This window comes from Pseudorasbora parva, chromosome 3 (genome assembly GCF_024679245.1).
Source record: "Pseudorasbora parva isolate DD20220531a chromosome 3, ASM2467924v1, whole genome shotgun sequence".
In the NCBI taxonomy this organism is placed as follows: Eukaryota; Metazoa; Chordata; class Actinopteri; order Cypriniformes; family Gobionidae; genus Pseudorasbora; species Pseudorasbora parva.
This window is the reverse complement of record NC_090174.1, coordinates 50991958-51015979: the sequence shown is the minus strand read 5'-3', so window position 1 is coordinate 51015979 and position 24022 is coordinate 50991958. Positions and strand designations below refer to the sequence as shown.

Sequence of the window (24022 nt, the reverse complement as noted above, 5' to 3'; positions counted from 1 at the left end):
AAACTGTACATGAATTACCTTTAGCAGATTTATACAGGTGGAGCTTGGGAAAGTGGAGGGTTTCTGACCATGTACTTGAAGGTTGAGAATTGAGCTCATTTGCTACTGATACAGCAGCCAGGAACCAATCAGCTGTGCCCTATAGAGAGCATGCACATTACGTCACCGTCGGTCGAAGTGACTGCAGTGGCAAAAAGACTGAGCGGCAGCATTGGTTTTCAAAACACATTTAAAACTTTGAGATTGACTATAGATTTGACAAGAAATCTGACTTAGCCGAAAGCTACAGAAAAGAGACGTAAATGGATTGCTGCAATTCACAGAAATAACTGGACTCAAGGCAGCAAAACGTGGATTTGCAGTTATCATTTTGTGTCAATATGGGGATTTTGGGGTAAATTCATACCATATATATTTTATCGACAACTAATCAATTAAATATTTGCCATCTTATATTCTGCATACGTTTTTAAATAAAAACTGAAAAAAAAACTAGACAAGAGTTAGTGTAACCCCTCCTGTTCGAACCGCCTGCTCCAAGCGGGACTTGAACCTAGGTCCACCGGCATTAGAGTTGGACGCTCTAACAAGGAGACTAAAGGCTGCAACCCCTGGTGTCAATCGCTAGAGCGTCTCTTGAGGACAGAGGAGTGAAGTTTACTTGCACAGTGACTACCATTGCACTCACCCCCTTAAACCTTACACCCATCTGGGTCACGACACCAATGTAAACCTTCCTGTTTCAACCGCCCGCCCTAAGCAGGACTTGAACCCGGGTCCGCCGGCATGAAAGTAAGACCCTCTAAAAAGGAGGCTAAAGGCTGTAACCTCTAGCGTCAGTCACTAGAGCGTCTCTTGAGGACAGATGAGTGTGGTTTACTTGCACAGTGACTACTGTTACATTAAGGATGGACAATATGACAATATATATATACATATCATTGATATAAGTGATCACTAGACCTATCCATTTTGTATTTAAGTTCACAGGCAAATTTAATAAATGTATTTCCCCAGCGTCAAAATTAGGGGACATATAAAAACATGATTCCTGGCTGCATATCAATATCCATGGATCACTGGATCTTTGGTAAGTTGTAAGAAACTCTATATTGAGCCTAACCTTTAGTTTAAACTTATAATTGTTTGTTTTACTCATGTTTTCCCTATTAAACCCAGTCATGCAGCAGCTCTTTTGCCACCCAGTGCAGCTGAGGGGGCGTGTTCTGGCGAGAAAGTAATGTCAATGCATACCCCCCTATAGAGAATGTTGTGATTGAAAGCAGATTGAGTTAAGGACATATTAGCCAATGCCATCTAGGGTTGTATATACCTTGGTTCCCAATAAATGGGGACAGGATGTTTTCACAAAATGTTTGTGGCTGATCTAAGAGAATGAAGAAGCTTTTGATTTGTTACAGTTCTACTTCAGCTACTGAGTGATTTGTATCTGTCCTACAAATTTACATTTTAACAACCAGAATATTTGATAGGAAAGTAGAGTTGTGTTTATTTTTGCCACTTGTGTTTCATCAATCTTCACAACAATAGGTTTAGCCTTCTCATAACAGATTTCATATTTTTCATTTGTGCGATTTTTTGTTCATCTGGGAAGGTCATAAAAATGTATGTGGACTGGTTCTTGATATTATATCGCCAATTTGATGTGTAAATGCCCAGAGTAAATGAAATGCATACAAACCATCACAAATTAAATATAAAGACCCTGAAAGGGAATATTGCAGATCATCATTAACAAGTGTCAAATATATAATGGCATTATTCCAAAGATGAATACTGCAGCTGAATGCTCTGCCTTGTTCCTTGTTTGAATAAATATGTTTGCTGATCTGGATGAAGGGCAGACTATTAGTGGCATCTGTGATACTTAGCATCAGGTGTGCGTGAAATGGAGCAGCTAGCCTTACCATGTGGCATCCATGTGAGCGTTTGCTGACATATCCTGTCAAATAAGATTTTGCTCACAAGAATGTTTGTGCTTAAAAATCAAGGGCAAATTGGTCAGGTGTATGTGTGCAAATGTGGCTAGAGCTGGAAATAGAAAAGACTACTATTAATAGTGGTCTATTTTGGTTCTCATGTATAGTGATGTGAAAGTATAACAATAATAATAATTTGCACAGTTCGATGTTACATAAGCGATCGTTAGATTTAATCACTGTTGGTAGAGCAATTTATTGTAATGTTTTGTTCCTAAATGAGGCAAACATGATACAAACCCGATTCCAAAAAAGTTGGGACATTGTACAAATTGTGAATAAAAACAGAATGCAATGATGTGGAAGTTTCAAATTTCAATATTTTATTCAGAATACAACATAGATGACATATCAAATTTTAAAACTGAGAAAATGTATAATTTTAAGGGGAAAATAAGTTGTATTTAAATGTCATGGCATCAAAACATCTAGAAAAAACTTGGGACATGGCCCTGTTTACCACTGTGTGGCATCCCCTCTTCTTTATATAACAGTCTGTAAAAGTCTGAAGACTGAGGTGACAAGTTGCTCAAGTTTAGGAATAGGAATGTTGTCCTATTCTTGTCTAATACAGGCTTCTAGTTGCTCAACTGTCTTTGGTCTTCTTTGTTGCATCTTCCTCTTTATGATGCACCAAATGTTTTCTATGATTGAAAGATCTGGACTGCAGGCTGGCCATTTCAGTACCCGGATCCTTCTTCTACGCAGCCATGATGTTGTAATTGATGCAGTATGTGGTCTGGGATTGTCATGTTGGAAAATCCAAGGTCTTCCCTGAAAGAGATGACATCTGTATGAGAACATGTTCTAGAACTTGGATATACCTTTCAGCATTGATGGAGCCTTTCCAGATGTGTAAGCTGCCCATGCCACACGCACTCATGCAACCCCAAACCATCAGAGATGCAGGCTTCTGCACTGAGTGGTGATAACAACTTGGTTTGTCCTTGTTCTCTTTAGTCCAGATGACATGGCGTCCCAGTTTTCCCCAAAAAACTTTTGATTTGTCTGACCACAAAACAGTTTTCCACTTTGCCACAGTCCATTTTAAATGAGCCTTGGCCTAGAGAAAATGGCTGCGCATCTGGATCATGTTAGATATGGCTTCTTTTTTGACCTATAGAGTTTTAGTCGGCAACGGCGAATGGCATGGTGGATTGTGTTCACTGACAATGTTTTCTGGAAGTATTCCTGAGCCCATGTTGTGATTTCCATTACAGTACCATTCCTGTATATAATGCAGTGCCTTCTAAGGGCCCGAAGATCATCCAGTATGGTTTTTCGGCCTTGACCCTTACGCACATCCTTATGCACAGATTGTCCAGATTCTCTGAATCTTTGAATAATATTATGCACTGTAAATGATGATAACTTCAAACTTTTTGCAATTTTTTCTCTAAGAAACCCCTTTCTTATATTGCTCCACTATTTTTTGCCACAGCATTGGAGGAATTGGTGATCCTGACTTCTGAGAGACACTGCCACTGTATGAGAATTTATGTGAATTAATGGAATTTTATTCACATTCAATTTGGCCAACTGAACAATTTAGATGTGATCAGTCACTAGAAAATGTTCAATTGTAGACCTGTATTATTATTATTTTTTTTTTTTACAGTGCAATTATGTTGCCACTTGACCTAATAAGTTGCAAATTAGTCCTCCAGCTGTTCCTTATATGTACATTTAACTTTTGCGGCCTCTTATTGCTACCCGTCCCAATTCTTTTGGAATGTGTAGCTCTCATAAAATCTCAAATGAGCCAATATTTGGCATGACATTTCAAAATGTCTCACTTTCAACATTTGATATGTTATGAATATTCCATTGTGAAAAATAAATAAAAGTTTATGAGATTTGTAAATGATGCAATTTGCATTTTCTTTCCCTTTCGTTCAGTCACTCCGACGTAACGTCAGTGACTGACGAATGGGGGTTTCGCCTAGAAGCCAATCATCTTCGAGATCTTAGAAAGCGCCCAATGGCAGTGCCAATGCCATGGGCATGCGAATTTGCATGCGTAACTCCGCCTACCCACCTGGGTATATAAGGAAGTAGCTGGCATGAATCGCATTATGTTTCTGCTTCGGAGCCAAGAGCATCTCTTCACTCCGGCAAGCCTGAATTCTGAAGTCCTCTCTTCAGTCTTCGAGACGAGCGGTTCTCCAGGGTGTTGGTGTAACGGCGCGTTCCAGCGATCTCACATTGCCTGCCTGCTGATCTGTGCAGTGATCTGCAACAGCTGTGTGTGTTTTCCCTGGGCGCTTCGGCACTCTGCAGAGCTTCCTCTCACAAAAAGAGCTTGCGTGTGGCACGTCTTTTTCAAGACGGGTTGCCCGCGCACTTCCGGGTGCGGTCGATATCTGTTGCTGTCTTTGGGACGCATTCACTGCTCGACGTGTCTGGGCCCAGCACGTTCGGACAGTGTTTGTGGATGTGCTGTGTGCCCTCTGTGGGAACATGACCATCGCGATGTTGTGGTCGAGACTCAATGATCTCTGTAAAGAGAGAGAGTCCCCTCTGCCACACCCCGATCTACCATCTCTGAGAGAGGTGGTACTTTGGCTGGTGGCCAGGGTGACCTGAGGGCGGTGCTGTGGTATTAAGAACCCCGACGATCATTCCTCGGGCCACTCCCGCCCTCTTGCACATCGCTTCCAGTGAGTGTTGGACTGAAACAGCGGGACCGTCTGCTGACGCCCCGTTCGTTTAGTTCATACTCCAGATAGCGGCGAGAGGTCGATTGCCGCATCTCAAGGTGGGCTAGAGTCCTTTGGGGATGACGATTCGGCTATGCTCCGCCTCCGGGTGTGGTAGCACTGTAGAATCTGACCTAGAGTTGACAGCCATGTTATCTCGGGCAGCCGCGAGCCTCGGGCTGGTGTGAATCTCCGCCCTGTCACGAGTGCTCGCGGTTGGGCGATTGGTTTTTGGAGGTGGCACCCGACAGCTGCGGGCCCCGCCCCCAATGCCATTTCGCTCCCGAGATGCATGAGGAGTGCACGCGGTCCGGGAGATCTCCGGGTCTTCCCGCGACCGTTTGGTGGCCTCCTCCGCCTTCTCTGCCCTCGAGGGGTCGCGGCCTAAGGGTACACTGGGGTCCCTCCCCCTCGGTCAGGTGCTCTGTTGCGCACTTCGGTGTCCACTGAGTGCTTTGACTTGACGCGGTGAGGCTATCCTAAGCGCCCTCCCAAGCCTGCTGGCTCGTCTACTTCGGTGGCGTAGTCCAGCAGTGTTATGGGGTAAGCTGCCGCCCCGATGCGTATGCACGAGGACAGAGCTGATCCAGGGCTTACGAGCCCCCTCGCAGAGCAGACCCCAGTGGAACGCGAGTCCTTCCCTGGTCTCCTCTGTCAGGGCGCAGTCGTTACCAGTGCCTCGACACCGGGCCGCTATGCCACCCGAGTCCGGGCCGGTAACACTGCCTCGAGGAAGGCGTGCCGCCAACCAATCCCGCCCAGCGCGGCATAGGTGACCACACGCCCCCTGGGTCAGGAGATGTCCACAGCTGTGGTCCGGGAAAGACAACTGGCCTTACTTGGTCGATGTGGGACGGCTGAGTGAGCCCGCCTCCTCAGCTCGCCCATATCCCAGGCCGGCCTTATCGGCGGCACAGTCAGGGACTGCGCCCAACAGTTCTTGGCTGTCCCCAGAGGCAGACTGAGGCCATCTGCCCCGGCGGCCCGCTGCTGCACCTAAGCGCCGCCGGCACAGTTGCCTCAGCCTCCTCGCCGCCTGGGCGACTTCCTGCGACCCCCTCCCGCGTGGCCACAGCAGCAGCCTTCACCCTGGCCACGCCACAGGGCGCGCTGCAGGAAGCCGTCCCAGTCCGCGCTAGCCCCGCAGCCTGCTGAAAATAGGCCAGCGGCGCTCCGGACGCGGACAGCTCTGGGATGGGCAGTTCTTTCATGGGACGGTGGCAGGTCCGCCCCTTCCCCCGGTGGAGGGCCGGGGGAGAATCCTTTGTCCAGCTGCTGGCCCACGGGTCAGCAGCAACCTTTGTAGAAAGAACTGATTAACCCATCCCTGAGCACCCAGAGACCGGTGACGGCAGTGTGCGCCGCCCCCGGGCCACGCCGCTCTCGTCCCTCTCTGTCGCCAGCCCCCTCTCAGAGCAGACCCCAGTGGAACGCGAGTCCTTCCCTGGTCTCCTCTGTCAGGGCGCAGCCGTTACTGCCGCCCCGACACCGGAACATCTAGAACACCGGAACACCAACACCGGAACACCAGACCGTTCCTGCGGTTTGCGTTCGAAGGGCGGGCATATCAGTATGCCGTACTACCATTCGGGCTAGCTCTGTCCCCTCGCGTCTTCACGAAGATTGTCGAGGCAGCCCTTGCGCCACTCAGGCAACAAGGGGTTCGCATCCTGAACTATCTCGACGACTGGCTCATACTGGGCCACTCTCGGGACCGGGTGTGCGAACACAGAGACCTGGTTCTCCACCACTTAGCTCGTTTGGGCCTTCGGGTCAACTGGGAGAAGAGCTTACTCTGCCCCGTGCAGAGGATCTCTTTTCTCGGTATGGAGATCGACTCGGTCGCCATGTGCGCGCAGCTTACCGGCTTGCGCGCGCAGTCGCTGCTGACTTGCCTCAGGCAGATAGAGAGCAAGAGTGCGGTTCCACTGAAACTATTTCAGAGGCTCCTGGGGCATATGGCATCTGCAGCCGCGGTGACGCCGCTCGGATTGCTTCATATGAGACCGCTTCAGCACTGGCTTCGCGATCGAGTCCCGAGATGGGCATGGCAGTCTGGCACGCTCCGGGTCCCAGTGACTCAGGCCTGCAGACAGACACTCACCCAGTGGTCGAACCTCAGCTTTCTACGGGCAGGAGTGCCCTTAGAACGAGTTTCCCGGCATGTTGTTGTGTCAACAGATGCGTCCACCGCGGGTTGGGGTGCCATGTGCAATGGACATGCAGCCGCCGGTTCTTGGTCAGAGAGCCAGAGCCGCCTGCATATCAATTGCCTCGAGTTGCTGGCAGTACGGTTCGCCCTGCACCGCTTCCGAGCGTTGCTGAAGGGTCAACACGTACTAGTCAGATCGGACAACACGGCCGTAGTAGCGTACTTCAACCGCCAGGGCGGTCTACGCTCCCGCCGCATGTCTCAACTCGCCCGCCATCTCGTTTTATGGAGTCAGAAGCGCCTGAGGTCCCTTCGTGCTGTCCATATCCCGGGGATCCTGAACCGTGCAGCCGACGAGCTCTCACGGGTTCAGCCAATCCCTGGGGAGTGGAGACTCCATCCCCAGTCGGTCCAGCTGATTGGGATCAGTTCGGGGACGCACAGGTAGTTCTGTTTGCCTCTCACGACTCGTCCCACTGCAGCCTGTACTATTCCCTGACCGAGGGCACGCTCGGCACGGATGCACTGGCGCACAGCTGGCCGCGGGGCCTACGCAAGTATGCGTTTCCCCCAGTGAGCCTTCTTGCACGTTTTCTGTGCAAGGTCAGGGAGGACAAGGAGCAGGTCATCTTGGTCGCCCCGCACTGGCACGGCCGGACCTGGTTCCCAGAACTAGTGCTCCTTGCGACAGCCCCTCCCTGGCCAATCCCTCTGAGACAGGACCTACTCTCTCAGAGACGGGGCACCCTGTGGCACCCGCGTCCCGATCTTTGGAACCTCCACGTGTGGCTCCTGGACGGGACGCGGCAGGTTTGAGTACCCTACCACCTCCGGTGGTGGCTACCATCACTTCCGCTCGGGCCGAGTCCACGAGACAGGCCTATGCGTTGAAGTGGAACCTCTTCGTCAATTGGTGCTCTTCTCGCCAAGAAGACCCCTGGAAATGCCCGATCGGGTCCGTGCTCTCTTTCCTCCAGGAAGGGTTGGATCGAAGGCTGTCTCCATCCACCCTGAAGGTTTATGTGGCCGCTATCGCCGCCTACCATGACCTCTTGGACGGGAAAACGGTAAGTAAGCACGACCTGGTCATCAGGTTCCTGAGGGGTGCGAGGAGACTACTTCCTCCTCGTGCTCCTCTCATACCCTCTTGGGACCTCTCAGTAGTTCTAAGTGCTCTGCAGAGGGCCCCATTTGAGCCTTTGCGGTCAGTAGATGTTAAGTTCTTGTCTATGAAGACAGCACTCCTGACCGCATTGGCCTCCATCAAGAGGGTAGGGGACCTGCAGGCATTTTCGGTTGACGAAACGTGCCTGGAATTCGGGCCGGCTGACTCTCACGTGATCCTGAGACCCCAGCCTGGATATGTGCCCAAGGTTCCCACCACTCTGTTCAGAGACCAGGTGGTGAACCTGCAAGCGCTGCCTTTGGAGGAGGCAGACCCAGCCTTGGCATTGCTCTGTCCAGTACGCGCCCTTCGCGCTTACGTAGACAGGACGCAGTGTTTCAGGACCTCAGACCAGCTCTTTGTCTGTTATGGTGGGAAGCTGAAGGGAAGGCTCTCTCAAAGCAAAGGCTGTCTCACTGGATAGTGGACACCATTGTTTTGGCTTACCAGCAGCAGGGACGCCCATGTCCCCTTGGGGTCAGGGCCCATTCCACCCGGAGTGTGGCCTCCTCTTGGGCTTTAGCACATGGCGCTCCGCTGACAGACATCTGCAGAGCTGCAGGCTGGGCGACACCAAACACATTCGCCAGGTTTTATAACCTCCGAGTGGAGCCTGTATCCGACTATGTACTCGCCTCTACAAATGGCCGGTAATGGATTGGCTCAGGTGTCTTCGCTTGCTCGCCATTCCACTCCACGGACTGGATACGTGCGATATTCTTCTCAGGTGAGTTCCCCGAGAGCCCTGAGCTCCTCCAGCACTGACGACGCCGACGCCAGTAAGTCTGCCCTTAGCCCAGACACTCGTGTCCGGCCAGGTGCCCCATGTGCATGGTTCCCCTCCGGCGACCCCCACATGTGTATTTCCACCGTAAGCCTCCCTGAGCGGGTGTATTCCCTTGGCAACCTTGCCACCTCCTGGGTTAAAAATCCACCTTCGGCTGGTACCCCAGTGATCTTCCGTATGCAGCCCACCGGGGTCATACGTGTTCCCTAAGTCCTCCCTACGGGTAGGCATCTTGGCGCATATCTCCTCCTGGAATATGCCTCCCAGTGTACCTTGGTATTCCTGCGTTAAGTAGAGGCCTTTGACCGTTCTGCTTGCATCAGGGTTCTCACGCTTGCGCAGGGCACTGGAAGACAGCCGAGTGGCGTGATTGTATTGGGACCCCCATTCGTCAGTCACTGACGTTACGTCGGAGTGACTGAACGAAAGGGAACGTCTCGGTTACGTATGTAACCCTCGTTCCCTGAGGAGGGAACGGAGACGTAACGTCCCACTGCCACTTCCGCTGTACCGCTGGAACGGCCGAGAGTTCAGTCTTGGCTCCTCAGCAGGTAACATAATGCGATTCATGCCAGCTACTTCCTTATATACCCAGGTGGGTAGGCGGAGTTACGCATGCAAATTCGCATGCCCATGGCATTGGCACTGCCATTGGGCGCTTTCTAAGATCTCGAAGATGATTGGCTTCTAGGCGAAACCCCCATTCGTCAGTCACTGACGTTACGTCTCCGTTCCCTCCTCAGGGAACGAGGGTTACATACGTAACCGAGACGTTTTTTATTCACAATTTGTACAATGTCCCAACTTTTTTGGAATCGGGTTTGTACTTTCTTATTAAAAGTATGAATAAAATATTGACTAAAATGACCATTGTTTGGCAAATAAATAAATGTAAGCTTTAAGGTAGCTTTAAGGAAGAGAGAGAGAGAGAGAGAGAGAGAGAGAGAGAGAGAGAGAGAGAGAGAGAGAGAGAGAGAGAGAGAGAGAGAGAGAGAGAGAGAGAGAGGGAGAGAGAGAGAGAGAGAGAGAGAGAGAGAGAGAGGAGGGAGAGGGAGGGAGAGAGAGAGAGAGAGAGAGAGAGAGAGAGAGAGAGAGAGAGAGAGAGAGAGAGAGAGAGAGAGATGTAGATATTCATGAGCACAGAGGGTTAATGTGTGTTTGTGTAGATAGGGATGCTTTAATTATATAAACCAGCAAATTTTGTGTTTATAGATTTATTTACATTCTTGACACTTTCCCTGCCAAATGACTCATAAGGACCACATAATGTTTAAATAGCAGTTACACAGATGGGTTGCTAGGATGCAAGTCAAGTGGTTATAGGCTAGACATCAGGGTCGCAAATACAGGAATGCATAAACATAGCATGTTGTGTCCACAGTGCTACACTTTTTCAGACATTTTTCCCATAGAATCTCAGAAATGTAATACTATGACAACTTTAGTTCATTTTTAATTGTTATTGTAATTAACAACTAATAGACCCACGCAACTCACAATACACAACACATTTAAAATATGGTAAAATCTCAAATTTAATTTGATTTATTTTTTTAATTAATGAAATCCTGGAATTTTAAGTTTTCCTAGGACAGAGATCGAATCAAATATAATGGAAAATTTAATACTATATACTGCTGTATGTTTATTTGCATGTAGCATTTTCTCTAACTAATTAATCTCATAATTTGTATTCATTTCTTTGTTGTATTTTTTATTTGTTTTGGTCTGTTTTATTTGCAGACATCACACATTAACATAAGGACAATACAAATTACAATAAGGAAAATACGCTTTTTTGATGTAAAGCCTTTGAGCCTTTTTGGAGGATTTGAAATTATTGATATATATATATATATATATATATATATATATATATATTATATATATATAGATATATATATATATATATATATATATATATATATATATATTATATATATATATATATATATATTCCTTTCCGGTCACACAGACACCATGAGCATTTACCACTAGAAAAGCACAAAGGTCATGTTTGCTCACATGCATTAGCAACAGATGTTCAAGCTTCATAAAAAACAAAAACAAAAAAAGTCCATGGAGGTTGTCTGTGACAGCACGTTCAGCCAGACTTACTTATGAAGACTGTTTTATGCCTAGTACTAATAACAAGCATATTTGATTGTTCATAATCTATAATGTTAGATGATTTTGTGACGTAAAAGCAATAGCAGGGGAAATGCGGAAGTCCCATCATAGGCTTTATGAAGCAATTTATTACACATGCAAATGTTGCATATCTGACAATGCAGTAATTCTACCTGAATTTAATAATCATTAACTTAGCTTGAATATCTATGTGAAACCATATGAAGAGTCACAAAGGTCATATAACATAGTCACAGCACATATATAACGTTTCTGCCACATAAGAAAAAAATATGCTTTTGTAAATCATAATTATGTACTAAATCAATTATGACAAATAATTGACACAAATTCATAATTGTAACTTTTTATCTCATACTTTCTACTTTGGGGGGGGGGGGGGGGGGGGGGGTGAAATGCTGTTTCATGCATACTGAGCTTTTTACACTGTTAAAGACTTGGATTCCCAACCTAAACATAGACAAAGTTTCAAAAACTAATGTTGGACGTTTGATGGAGTATTTCTGTGTCAAAAATACTCCTTCCGGTTTCTCACAAGTTTCGGAGAGTTATTTTCGAGTATGGCTCGGCTTGACGTTAATAGAGCGGAAGGTCCTTGTATGGGCCGTATGGGCTCTTCTCCCGGTAGGGTCCGCGCGTGCATTTGAACCGATTTTAAATGACGGGAAGCTTCACAACATCGCTTCAGTCGCGTCGCAAAGTGGATCTCCACCGTTCACTGCTGTCAGGACTTCACCAAATCATACCAAAGAAGTGTGTTTTTGACAGGTCGGTCCAAGCGATAAAGGTTCGGTCCTGCTTTGGAAGCAGCCGGTGAGTAAAACTGCTTCAAATGTCGATGCTGTTGCTATCGTCGCGTGAGTAAACATCAGTAAACGACACGATCGCTTGCTTCGTCATTCAAATGCGCTAACGGACTCCATTGTTGTTCTATGTACAACGTTACACTAGTCTGACGTGCAAAACCGTTTTGCTTGCTACTGCTAAGGTTTAGTCGCATAAAATAGTCCGTAAACCGAATCATGTCCTCATAAACTGCGAGTAAAGACACACAAATGTTGACAGGACACTAAATACAGTACATACCACAGAGACGGACGTCCTGCTGTTGCTGTTTCTCCTGTTCAATTTATTTCAGCCTCCAAATGATTCTGGATCATATCTGTATTAGCTGAGAACGATAGCTATGGGGTTCCTCCACGCTTGAGGACGTCACCGCTTTGCGCGATCGTCATTCTTTAGCTCCGCCCACACGATACGCCACCAGGCGCTCAGTTTTTTCTGGAAAGACTCGGTACAGCCCATATTTCTTTTATAAATATAATAAAACTAAAGACCTTTTGGAGATATGAAGGATGCAATACTACTCTATAGGTACTCAAGATTGACATGAGATTGACTGAAACTGAGTGTTTCACCCCCCCTTTAATAAATATGACACTGTCCTGACCTGCGGCTTCACAGACAGCGCTTAGATTAAGCCAGATATGCTTTAGTTCAGTTAGAACATTTAAGTAGCTTTCATAAAGTGTCTTAAAAAACATTACTGGTGTGCCTCGTGAGACAAAACAATGGCACTGGCATAATTTTTAAAGGGGTGGTAACACATTCTTTTGAAGGCCTGATTGTGTTTGTGGGGTGCATGTGTTCTTGCTTCGTTTTTAAAAAATTGCATTATTTTTCATATATTTTACCTTTAATCTACACTGCTCCTTATAAAAACGCTCTGATGGTTTCTGGGTTCTATGAAGCCAGTCCCTCAAAAATATGCAATGGGCTCAGATTGGTTAGCTAGACCAACTGTGTTCTGATTTGCTAACCGCCTAGTTCACGTGTTTGTTGATTGGTAAGTCGATCAGACTCAGCGTATTGATTCAGAATTCCGCTCACCAATGTCACGTGATTTCAGCAGTTTGGTAGTTTGACATGCGATCCGAATCATGAATCAATCCGCTGATTCATAACCGTTTGAATCTTTATTTGAGGATTAAAAACAAACCAGGAAGAGAAGACAATGCTGAATAAAGTTGTAGTTTTTGTAATTTTTGGACCAAAATGTATTTTCGATGCTTCAAGAGATTCTAATTAACTAACTGATGTCACATATGGACTACTTTGATGATTTTTATTTCCTTTCTGGACATGGACAATAAAGTGGGCATAGACTGCATATGCTCTGGGACTAAAATATAAAATATCTTAAACTGTGTTCTGAAGATGAATGGAGGTCTTACGGGTATGGAATGATATTAGGGTGAGTCATTAATGACATCAATTTCATTTTTTGGGTGAACTAACCCTTTAAGCCTGGTCTGTGTTTAAAGGCTCACTGAAGTGCATTAAACCAAGCAGCATTATTCAAAGTGTGGATATAATTTCCCCTGAAACGCTTCAGCTGTTAGAGCTTTTCTGTTTGGTAAAGCCAGTTTCCTCTAGCCGTTTATCATCATAATCTCCTCCATATCGCTTTGAAATGCAGCATTCTGTGCAGAATTCAAACTGGTCCGATATGTTTGTTGTCTGCGCCGACTCTCGCATATGATCCGCGCTGCGCTCTCAGTGTGTAGTCTAACATTAGAGCCGTTGCGAGTGTGTGCGCTGCTGCGGTGCGTGAAACTAACGTGAAACCTGACTTAATTCGCCTCACATTAAAAAGCATACACTGTATAATTTCCTGTGGCATATATAGTGTGCTATGTGCCTTTCACCATGTAGAAATGAGCAAATATGTGAACAACTGACCGATTTCAGCTGTAGCTTCAGCAGTGTAGGGGGCGGGCTTTAGATTCTAGAGAGCATTTGATTGGACAGATTTGATGAGAAGGTCATCAAGTCTATAGCCCCTTTCACACTGCACGTCGGACCCACAATATTCCTTCTGTGTGAAAGCAACCACGTCCCGGAATTGATTACCGAATGGAACCCGGGTCGGGGACCTAGTAACATTGCGGGGTTCGATCCGGGACGAGCGCTGTGTGAACAAAAGCCAGAACTAATGCCGCAACGTGTAACATTACGTAGTTATTGTGCGACTCCTAGAGCTTGTTTTTTCAATAATACAACCCTGCAGTGCCAGAAGAGCTCGTCGGTGTTTTAAACGCAGAGAGTGTTCGTATACAAAAGAAACTAAAATTAAACAAGCAGAATTGTGTGCAAACTGGACACAAGTTGAGACCACAGAGCTCCTTACTATCCGCGCTGAAGCTGAGATCGCTCGCCATTATACGTCACATCAGGATGCCACGTGTCAACTCGACCCGGGACCGTTACGGGTTGTGTGTGAAAGCGCACATATTACGGTATTTCGCTGGCAGTGTGAATGGACCAAATCTAGCGGCCCGGGAACAAATGCCGGGTCGCATTATCCGTGTATTTGCCGGAATCGCAGTGTGAAAGGGGCTTATGATTCATTTGAACAGAAGTGAGAGACTGTATGTTTTGAATGCCTATATCTCCTAAATGCAAATTTTGTGATTGTTTTGGAACACACCAGCTTATTCATAACTTTATTGCTAATATAGTCATACTAAAAAACTTACATTTGATTTCAGTGGGCCTTTAAAGTCCCCTTGTAGTCAATTTTATCCCTTAAATCTTTGATCACCAAAATTAGATATTTAAAAAAATAAAAATAAAATTTGAGTGAAAAACAAAACAAAAAAACAATGCATTAAAATAGCTTGAATGTACAACAATGAACAACTTAGACTATCAGTGGAGAAAGGCATATAGTGCATCATAAAATTGTAATATACACTTTTGACTTTGTAAAGCCAAAAGTGACTTTTGTAAATAGATTTTGCTCTCTCTGTATGTTTAGACACAGTATCTCATAATTATGATTATGTTGAACAACAGTTAAGATTCCAAAGACCAGTTTATGGCGGGGCCCCTCTCTGGTGTGGAAGAACGTGCCACACTTTGATTGGATTCTTGGTCATTGAACATAAACAAATGGACAGCAACATCAGATAAGATGCTAAGACAACTGCCAGACACCTCTTACAGGGGCGGCAGGGGGACCTTCTCCACCAAAGAGAGGACTTCTTATGGCTTGTTTCCACCGAGTGGTACGGTTTAGTAGCCTGAGGTGGTCATACTCAATTCTAGTCAGAATATGAGTCTGATACTGCTCCATTGAGCTGTAATTATGGGGCGTGTTTCAGCTGAACCAGGAATAACCTCGAATTGGTAGACCTACAACCAATCAGAGCAATGTAGTGATGCATAACGTTAGTTGTCAACAGAACTCAACTGCACTGTGTTGCCTGCGTTTTTTTCTGCGGGTTGTAGCGACCTCAATTAGGTGATATATAGACCCAAGAATGCGTATTTTAGCAGGCAACCTTGCCAAAATAACACACATTATGTGTGTTATACCCAATACCCATGGTGTTGTGTTATACAATACCCCCAAATGCCATTTTTACGGAGAACCCCCCTTAAGAAGCTATTGTTTTGGGCTAGTAGTTGGGCTAGGCAGGTTTGTTGTAAAAACTTGGCAATTCTGTCTGCACGCACGCTGGAATAAATTATCTTTGCCAGTGTTGAAAAAAAAGAATTTAAGGATACAGACCAAACTGCCCTAGCTAAAATGTTGTGGGCTGGGCTGAGTTCGGCTGGCATCCAGGCTAATGGTTCAGTGCAGAATGTACATCATTTTTGCCTTTTCCATTGTCAGAATTTGTGAATGGTACCTAATTCCAAACTGTACCATACCACTTATTTGGCACCCTTTCGTTGGGGTAGCTAGCACAGTAGTCCTGTACTAAAGGGTGGAGCTAGACTTACTAAAGAACATTGGTTGACAGAGTATCGTCACTTGTGCATGCTTTTTCGGCTGTGTTTTCCCTCGCAGCCTTGGCACAAACAAATCGTGTCTTCTTAAGACAATGGCCACATGCCGAAAAGCAAGTATTGGTATAAGAGGTAACATTTACTTTATGCTATGCACGTGAGTTACATACTAGGCAGGTAAAACAGTGGCTGCGTCCAAAACCTGTAAAATGCTGCCTTCGGAGGGCACATTTCAAGGCAGGAAGGCATCGAGCCACGTCCGAATCTAATGTTTGCTCTACTTCCTGTCTCCTGAGATGCCTTCATCTGATCGATTTTTGAAGGCATCATTCATGTATCCTTTGCTGCCTTTGATATCCCACAATCCTGTGCTTTCCATTCAGTGACAGTTGAGTTGGGGAAAAAAGATGGCGTCCAGAAGTTGCGTTTGCGCGTCAGTTTGTGTGTAAATGTACTTTTTTTACCAACATATTACATTTTTGATATCATCAGATATCATCTAGTGAGAAATCACCACTGTATTAATTGAATATGTGTTTAGTTCTCCCCAAAGCGCTCTCTATTTAGTTGTAGATCATTAAACTGTTACACTGCCTTAGAAGTCTGTCCGAAATTAGTTCCGTGAGGTGCCTTTGTGCACAGACGCTGCCTGCAGAGTCATTGTCTGATGAGGCAGCGAGGCAACGAGTCCGCTGCCTAGGTTTTCGGATGCAGCCAGTGTCTACTTCAGACCACAGTGGCCAATCACACTCCAGGATTGGAAAGGAACCAGACTTTAATCTCCCCCTCATCAGAAAGTGATAAATATGTCCTCTGGGTAGACGCACCCTTGTTCTGCACTCCCAACTCGACGGGGAATGAGACATTAACAGACACACCGCATCTTGAGTTTCTGACCTGATGAGATTCAAACCATTATGAGTCGGTGTATCAATTCATGATTCGATTTGACAAAGTCACGTGATTTCAGCAGATTGGCCATTTGACACGATCAGAATCATGAATCGATGCGCTGATTCATAATGGTTCGAAGCTTTGTTTTGAAATCGGCCCATCACTATATAAGTCTTATATAAGACCTATAAATATATATATATATATATATATATATATATATATATATATATATATATATATATATATATATATATATATATATATATATATATATATATATATATTTATAGGTCTTATATAAGACTTATATAGTGATGGGCCGATTTCAAAACAAAGCTTCGAACCATTATGAATCATTTTTTTTTTTTTTTTTTGTGCACAAAAACTATTCTTGTCGCTTCATGAAATTATTATAGAGCCACTGTAGTGAGATGGGCTTTGTAACGACGTCTTTAGGGCCTTTTATGGGTCTTGAAAATGGAAATGACATTGGTGTCAATGAAGGCCTTTCTGAGCCATCGGATTTCAACAAAAATATCTTCATTTGTGTCTGAAGATGAACAGAGGTCTTATGAGTGTCAATCGACCTGAGGGCAAGTAATTAATGACATAATTTTCATTTTTGGGTGAACTAACCCTTTAACATTAGAAATCAAATTTAAATGATATCCTCGTTTTTGCATTCCTTCAGCTTTGTTTTATACAGTTTTTTTCCATAATTGACCCCAAAATACAATAAGCCTCCTTGTGTCATGGCGACATCACAACTTCAACATGTGAACGTGACGTGGGATTGACTGGAACACAAAAGTGGGACATTTAATTTAGGATATTCCCACCTCCAACCTTGTCTAGAATGCACCATTAGTACAGTATGTCATAATTTGTACTATTCATGAAGATTTGCCAATAATAATTTTCTTATGTGCTGGATATGTGCTTACATATATACCAATGACTTATTGCTGTGGGAAACCAATATTTTTTTCTGACATATTAAAACATAAGCAAACAAACAACAGGAACAGAACAAATAAAGAAAATTCTTATGCTGTTGAGTGAAGTGGGACAAGAAAAACAACTAGATATTGACTTGGACTTCCCAGGTGAATAAAATACGCTGCTAATGCACCTGAGGGTAAAAAATAATGTGGCTTCACTCAGGAAATGAAATGGAGGTTAATGGATTAAACCAGATATTACTGAATGTAGTAATAAAACATAAATAACAAAATGTATGAATTAGCTTTAAAATTGCTTATTTAATTTTTTGTATTATCAGTAAGTCACCCCCCACCCCCCTCAGCCATTTTACAGAAGAGGCTAAAGTCTAGTCCCTTTACAGTCTATGGCCTGGTTTCACAGACAGGGGTTAGATTAAGCCATGATTAGGCCTTATCAATCAATTCAATTAGGACATTTAAATAGCTTTTATAAACGTACATTTAAAAAAAAAAAAAAAAAAACTAGGAACAAAAAACATGACTGGTGTGCATCTTGAGACAAAACAACAGCATGTTTTAATAGAGTGAATAGCGCAGATCAAGAAAGGAATAATATTTCACTATTTGAGATTAAACAGGCTTACGTTTTGGTAGCCCGTCTGGAAAACACACAGCCCGGGACATTGGGCTTTGCGAGCCCTGTCCAATACATGTCTGAGTCCAGCGTGCTAAAGGTATGTTCTGATCTATAACAATGCAATACTATTACATATAAAAAAAAAAAAAACATGTTTTACTCACATAAGTGTGTTGCACAATTCCTGTTGGATCCAATATAGAAGAAACAGCATTGTGTTTTAATCTCAAATGTCTGCAAATCCAGCATCAACCTGAGACTTGTTTACAAATGTTTCCGCAGTGAAATTTAGCAAACTCACGTACAATGAACTTTATTGAAATAAAGTTCAACCACACATTCCTAGGATATGATGGAAGGTTATTCAGCAACTGTGTTCTTCCACACAGTTGACATCTTGCACAGATTTGGGACAGAGTTTGCACAGTAGTAACCTCCACAGCCCATCCACACTTTGACAGATGCAGAACAATTTATTATGTTGAGTTCGAGAGAGACTGCGGGAGGTTGCCGCTTGGTTAAAACAAAGCGGCAACCTCCCCCAGTTTCTGTTGAAGCCAATACGGAAGTGATTTAAACTGCAATTCATCGTCTGGCCACTAGGGCACAGACTCCAGAAGAGAGCAGAATCTCATTGAGCCCCATGTTAAAATGCCCAAATTTACAGCAAAACAAAACATGTTTATAGCCTGGTACAAAATGTGGTTTTGGTCTGTATAGCTAATTTTGATCTTCATGACAGCTGTGAGGAGGTGATTTTTTTTTTTTTTAATAACTCTTTTACATTATATAAAGCCTTAAAGTTCTGCATAATTTAGGGTGTGGACACTTTGAGTTATAAGTGGATAGCCATTTGTTTGCTGTCTGTTAGCCATCTCGTCACAGCTCCAGCCATGTCCCACATCTTTGCTCATTGTCAGTTAAATCGGAGTGATGCACGATAATGTGTTGCCAATATGGCAACTGCCAGCTCAACCCTTCTTTACGCCTCAGAACTGCTCTGGGTGACGTCACAAACACTACATCCATATATTGTTACAGTCTATGGTTGAAACTCACAGTTTTGGTAAGGGGCGTGACATTTCCAAAACACTCGTAGAGGTTGACCAATCGCAACACTGGTCAAGCTGACCAATCAGAGCCCACTGTGGGGTAACGATAGTGTGTATCGCACACCATAGTGACGCATCGTTGAAGAAATCAACTAGCATTCATCTGTCATTCAACCACGTTTGTTAATGATGTTTCACAGGTGGTGGAGTAATAACTGCTTTAATGAATTATTTTGAGATCAAATTCATGCTAGATGTTTTGCTATAAATTATGGACATGGCATCTAAGGACTATTTTTTATTTTTCTCAGTTAATTTCCAGATTCAATCTGGCTCGTTCTTATGTAGCATGTCTGCACATGTGCATTCTTCAAAATCTATGCTTTAAATCTCTTGAAAAACTAAAAGATGTAAATTAAATTTGTATGTATTCGAAATAAAAGATATAGATTGTACTGAATGTCAGCTTGCTCATTTTGCTCAAGATTAGGGTTTAAGTTAGCCTGACAAGCCAGACCCACATCAAGATGTTTGGTCTGGAAACTCACCATAGACAGGGCTCAATCCGAGGGGCGGGATAAACGGTTGTCTTTCAAACTCCCTCTGCACGCGATAGGATAGCGCTACACCAACCAGAGCAACGACGGTGAAGGGGAGCTCGCTGACTGATTAAACATTCGCCGTATCCGGTCGGCTAAACTCCGAACACATCTTCCCTTTTTAAGAATGACTTCAGTGCCGCTCTTTGTTCTTTTCTCAGAGGAAAGCTTAACTCCAAGTCTTCCGGAGGCGCGGGCAGAGCTGATTCGAAAGACCGCCGCCGTTCACCAGTTTCTGTGTTTACTAGAAGCACGCAAACGCAACTCGGCCGTCATCATTATGGCCCCGCCCGCCGACTCTATACACGATGTGATTGGGCCGTCCAGATTCTGAGGAATACAGCTTAGATAGGAATTGAGAGTTGCTAGACCACACTTGCGGGCAAATTAAATTTGCTGCCGCTAGGGTGCAACATGGTACTTTGCTGTTTGCGAATGTTTGTTGGAAGTAACTATAGTTTCGAAAAACACAGACTGATTGAACTATGTTGATAAAGATGGAACTTGCGACAATAGTTGACTAACGATGCTTTTTGGGAAACACATCCCAGAGCGTTACTGATAGATTGGGAAGAGAGGTGCTGCAATAATGTAAAATATGTGAAGAATAATTACTAAACATTCAAGCATAAAAACCTATTCTATTATAGACACCAAAAAGACTTTGAAAAATGACACAACTTTTCCCCTTTAAATTGTATTCATATTTCAAAATATTACTGTGTTTTGATTAAATAATGAAGCCGTGGTGAGAAATTTTTATTTTATTTTAAAAACATAAAAAAATACCAACCCCCAAATATATTTATATATTACATTTTAGTGTCATTAAATTGTCTTTTTGGCGTCTTCTATCCCCTATGTGGAATGTTTAGGCCTCTTGTTTTAGTTTAACAATGTCAGAAATCAACCTCTCATTGAATTTAACTCTAAGGGCCCTAAAGCTGAACAGCAATTTCATTTGTCAAGAGCTAGTGCAACAGCACACTAAAGCCTTTAAAGCCTCTTTCTCATAACAATTATAGTTATTGTTATATTTTAGGGATATCTATAGGCCTTAAGCATTGTCCCTTCATATTTTTTTTCCTCATGTAAAATTAAAGGTATAAATTTTATGTCACTGCTGCCTTAACAAAGAATCCAAAGTTTCTTGAACTGAATTGTTCCTCCAATACTGAAGATGAAGCACTTAAACAAAACTATGTTTAGTCACAGCAAAGTATTGCTCATGAAAGCAGTACCTTCAGCAACGACAAATCTTCAAGTTTAGTTTTAAGGATCTTTCCCTATCAGTTTAACTGTTTGTTTAGTCATACTCTGCATGTTTCAGGGACATCTGATTGTCTAAATGTTTGTTCAACAAGTTCTATTCCAAAACTACTCCATTATGATAATTCATCATGAAGCCATGTTGAAGCCACATTACGTACTTTTACTAAATCAATTAAGGACAGTTCATCACCACTGCATTGCTTCCTGTCTGTGGCTCCAACACCCAGTTATCAATTGAGGCAGCAAAGGAAATTTGTCATGCCCAGAAGTAAAACAAAAAGACTTTCTTTTATTCCACGTGCTCTTAAATTGTTTCACAAATACACTTTAGGTGTTTGATTGTATGAAATCCAGTTCTGCTTTTTTTGTGTGTGTGTATTTGTGCTGTACTCTCAGAAGTTAATGATAGAATTATGTCAGAATTGTGTGATTTTTGGATTTTTAGCTGTTTTTAAACTAGGTATATAATGGTTGTTTCTGAGTATATGTTATGTTTGACACATTTCAGAGTTTTGTACTGCATTATCCTGCCTTGTCAAACCTTAAATAAACCTAAACCTAAACATGCTATAGGACCCTTGTCATATTATCATTGGCATGCCAGAATAGTATGTTAAGAATGATAAAAATAATCAGATGGAATTTTTAAACATTAACATTCTGTTACAATCACAGACTGGCTTATCCACCTGGCGCACTATTGGCAGGTTTAACATGACGACGGATAGAGAAGCGATGGGTTGTTGCATGTTGATCACGCCTCTTGTGGTCTGATTGGTCGAAGGACTATCCAATTGCATACTTTTTTGCATACGTCTTTTGAATAATGCTTGTTAATCACGCCTCTTTTCCAGTAGAAAATACAGAGCAGAACAATGTTCAGTCTTAAATTGAGTTTGGTCTGGTGATAGCCAGACAACACTACATGACTACATATCATCTAATGTATAGTTTATACATGTTTATTTTATTTATTTAATAAAACATTTGATTGACTCTTTAGACAAAATTTGTTTTTTGATTTCCCTTTAAGACCTGTCAGTTGCGAGGTGGGGCCTTCATGGATCGGACTTGTTTGTACAGCACATCCCACAAATGCACATTGGTTTGTGATCTGTGAAATTTGGAGGCCAAGTCAACACTTCAAACTCGTTGTTGTGCTCCTCAAATCATTCCTGAAACATTTTTTGCTTTGCGGTAGGGCACACTATCTTTTTGAAAGAGGCCACAGCCCCCAGGGAATACTGTTTCCATGAAAGGGTGTACATGGTCTGCAACAATGCTTAGGTAGGTGTTACGTGTCAAAGTAACATCCACATGATGGCAGGACCCAAGGTTTCCCAGCTGAACACTGCCCAAAGCATCACACTGCCTCTGCTAGCTTGCCTTCTTCCCAAAGTGCCATGTGTTCCCTAGATAAGTGATGCTCATACACACGGCCATCCACAAAAATGAATGAAAACGTGATTAATTAGACCAGGCCACCTTCTTCCTTTGCTTCCACTGTTTGTGCTTTCAGTGGTGAACAGGGGTCAGCATGGGCACCCTGACTGCTATGCAGCCCCATATGCAACAAACTGCAATGCTCTGTGTATCTTTTGACACCTTTCTATCAGAACCAGCATTTCTATTGGCAGCATTCACTCCCAAAATGCAGCAATGAGCCTTGGCCGCCCATGACCCTGTTGCCGGTTCACCACTGTTGCTTCCCTGGACCACTTTTGATAGATACTGACCACTGCAGTCTGGGAGAGCTGTCTCACACAGCTCTCCAACACCCCACAAGAGCTGCAGTTTTGGAGATGCTCTGACCCAATTGTCAAGCCTTCACTTCACCTATATCATAATGTTAATATATAAATGTATGTGTGTATGTGTGTGTGAGCCTGTTTATGTGGTTTATGAGGACACAAATTTGTATAACTACATGGGTATTACACTGGAATTACACTATAAATGTGGTTTATGAGGACATATCAAATGTCCTCATAATTCAAATGGCCTTAAAAACATACTAAATGATGTTTTTTTGAGAAAGTAAAAATGCAGAATGTTTCCTGTGATGGGTAGGTTTAGGGATAGGGGCAGTGTAAGGGGATAGAAAATACGGTTTGTACAGTATAAAAACCATTACGCCTATGGAGAGTTCCTGTAAACCACATAGACCAACATGTGCGTATGTGTGTGTGTGTGTGTGTGTGTGAGTGATGTAAAGCGCAATTTTCAAACACAAATGCATTATGCATTCATTCTGTCTGGCACAAGCCTTTAGGATGACAGCTGCTGCTTGTGTACATATTAGCAGCACTTAGGACATTTGTTCAATTAATTATCTTAATAAATGAGAAGCTATTGGTGTTTGTCGCTAATAAACTCTTTAGGACATGTGTCATATGACATATTTATAGAGCAATTAGCCCCTGAATCTGCATTGCAGAATTAAGTGGGGAAGTTTTATGAAGCTAATATTAAATCAAAATAGGGCTGTTTAAATATAGCTGCAAATGGGACTGGAGTGTTGATCTACTGTCCTCCCTGTGATTTTTGTTTTCATGACTTTCCCCCAAGGACCACCGTGAGTGTGTTTTAGCCACTACTGTCACAGAAGAATAAATTTGGCAATGAACCATCTGATTTTACATCAAAGTGACTTATTCTTCTTTTATATATTTAATATACAGGTTCAATAAAACTTTTGTATTGAAAATACAGCTGTTTTTGTAATACATGTAGCTGTCAGTACATTTACATTTATTCATTAAGCAGACACTTTTATTCCAAACAACTGATTTTAATTTTGACTCATCCCTCAATTTTAAACACAGACAAAAAATACACATGTACTGTACAATAAAAGTCTGCCATTACAC

General features: G+C 43.4%; 1 protein-coding gene across 1 annotated transcript in view; it reads left to right on the top strand.

Moving 5' to 3' along the window:
* Positions 1-24022, top strand: part of htr7c (5-hydroxytryptamine (serotonin) receptor 7c) — a 59761-nt gene that overhangs the window by 18691 nt on the left and 17048 nt on the right. The window lies entirely within an intron of this gene.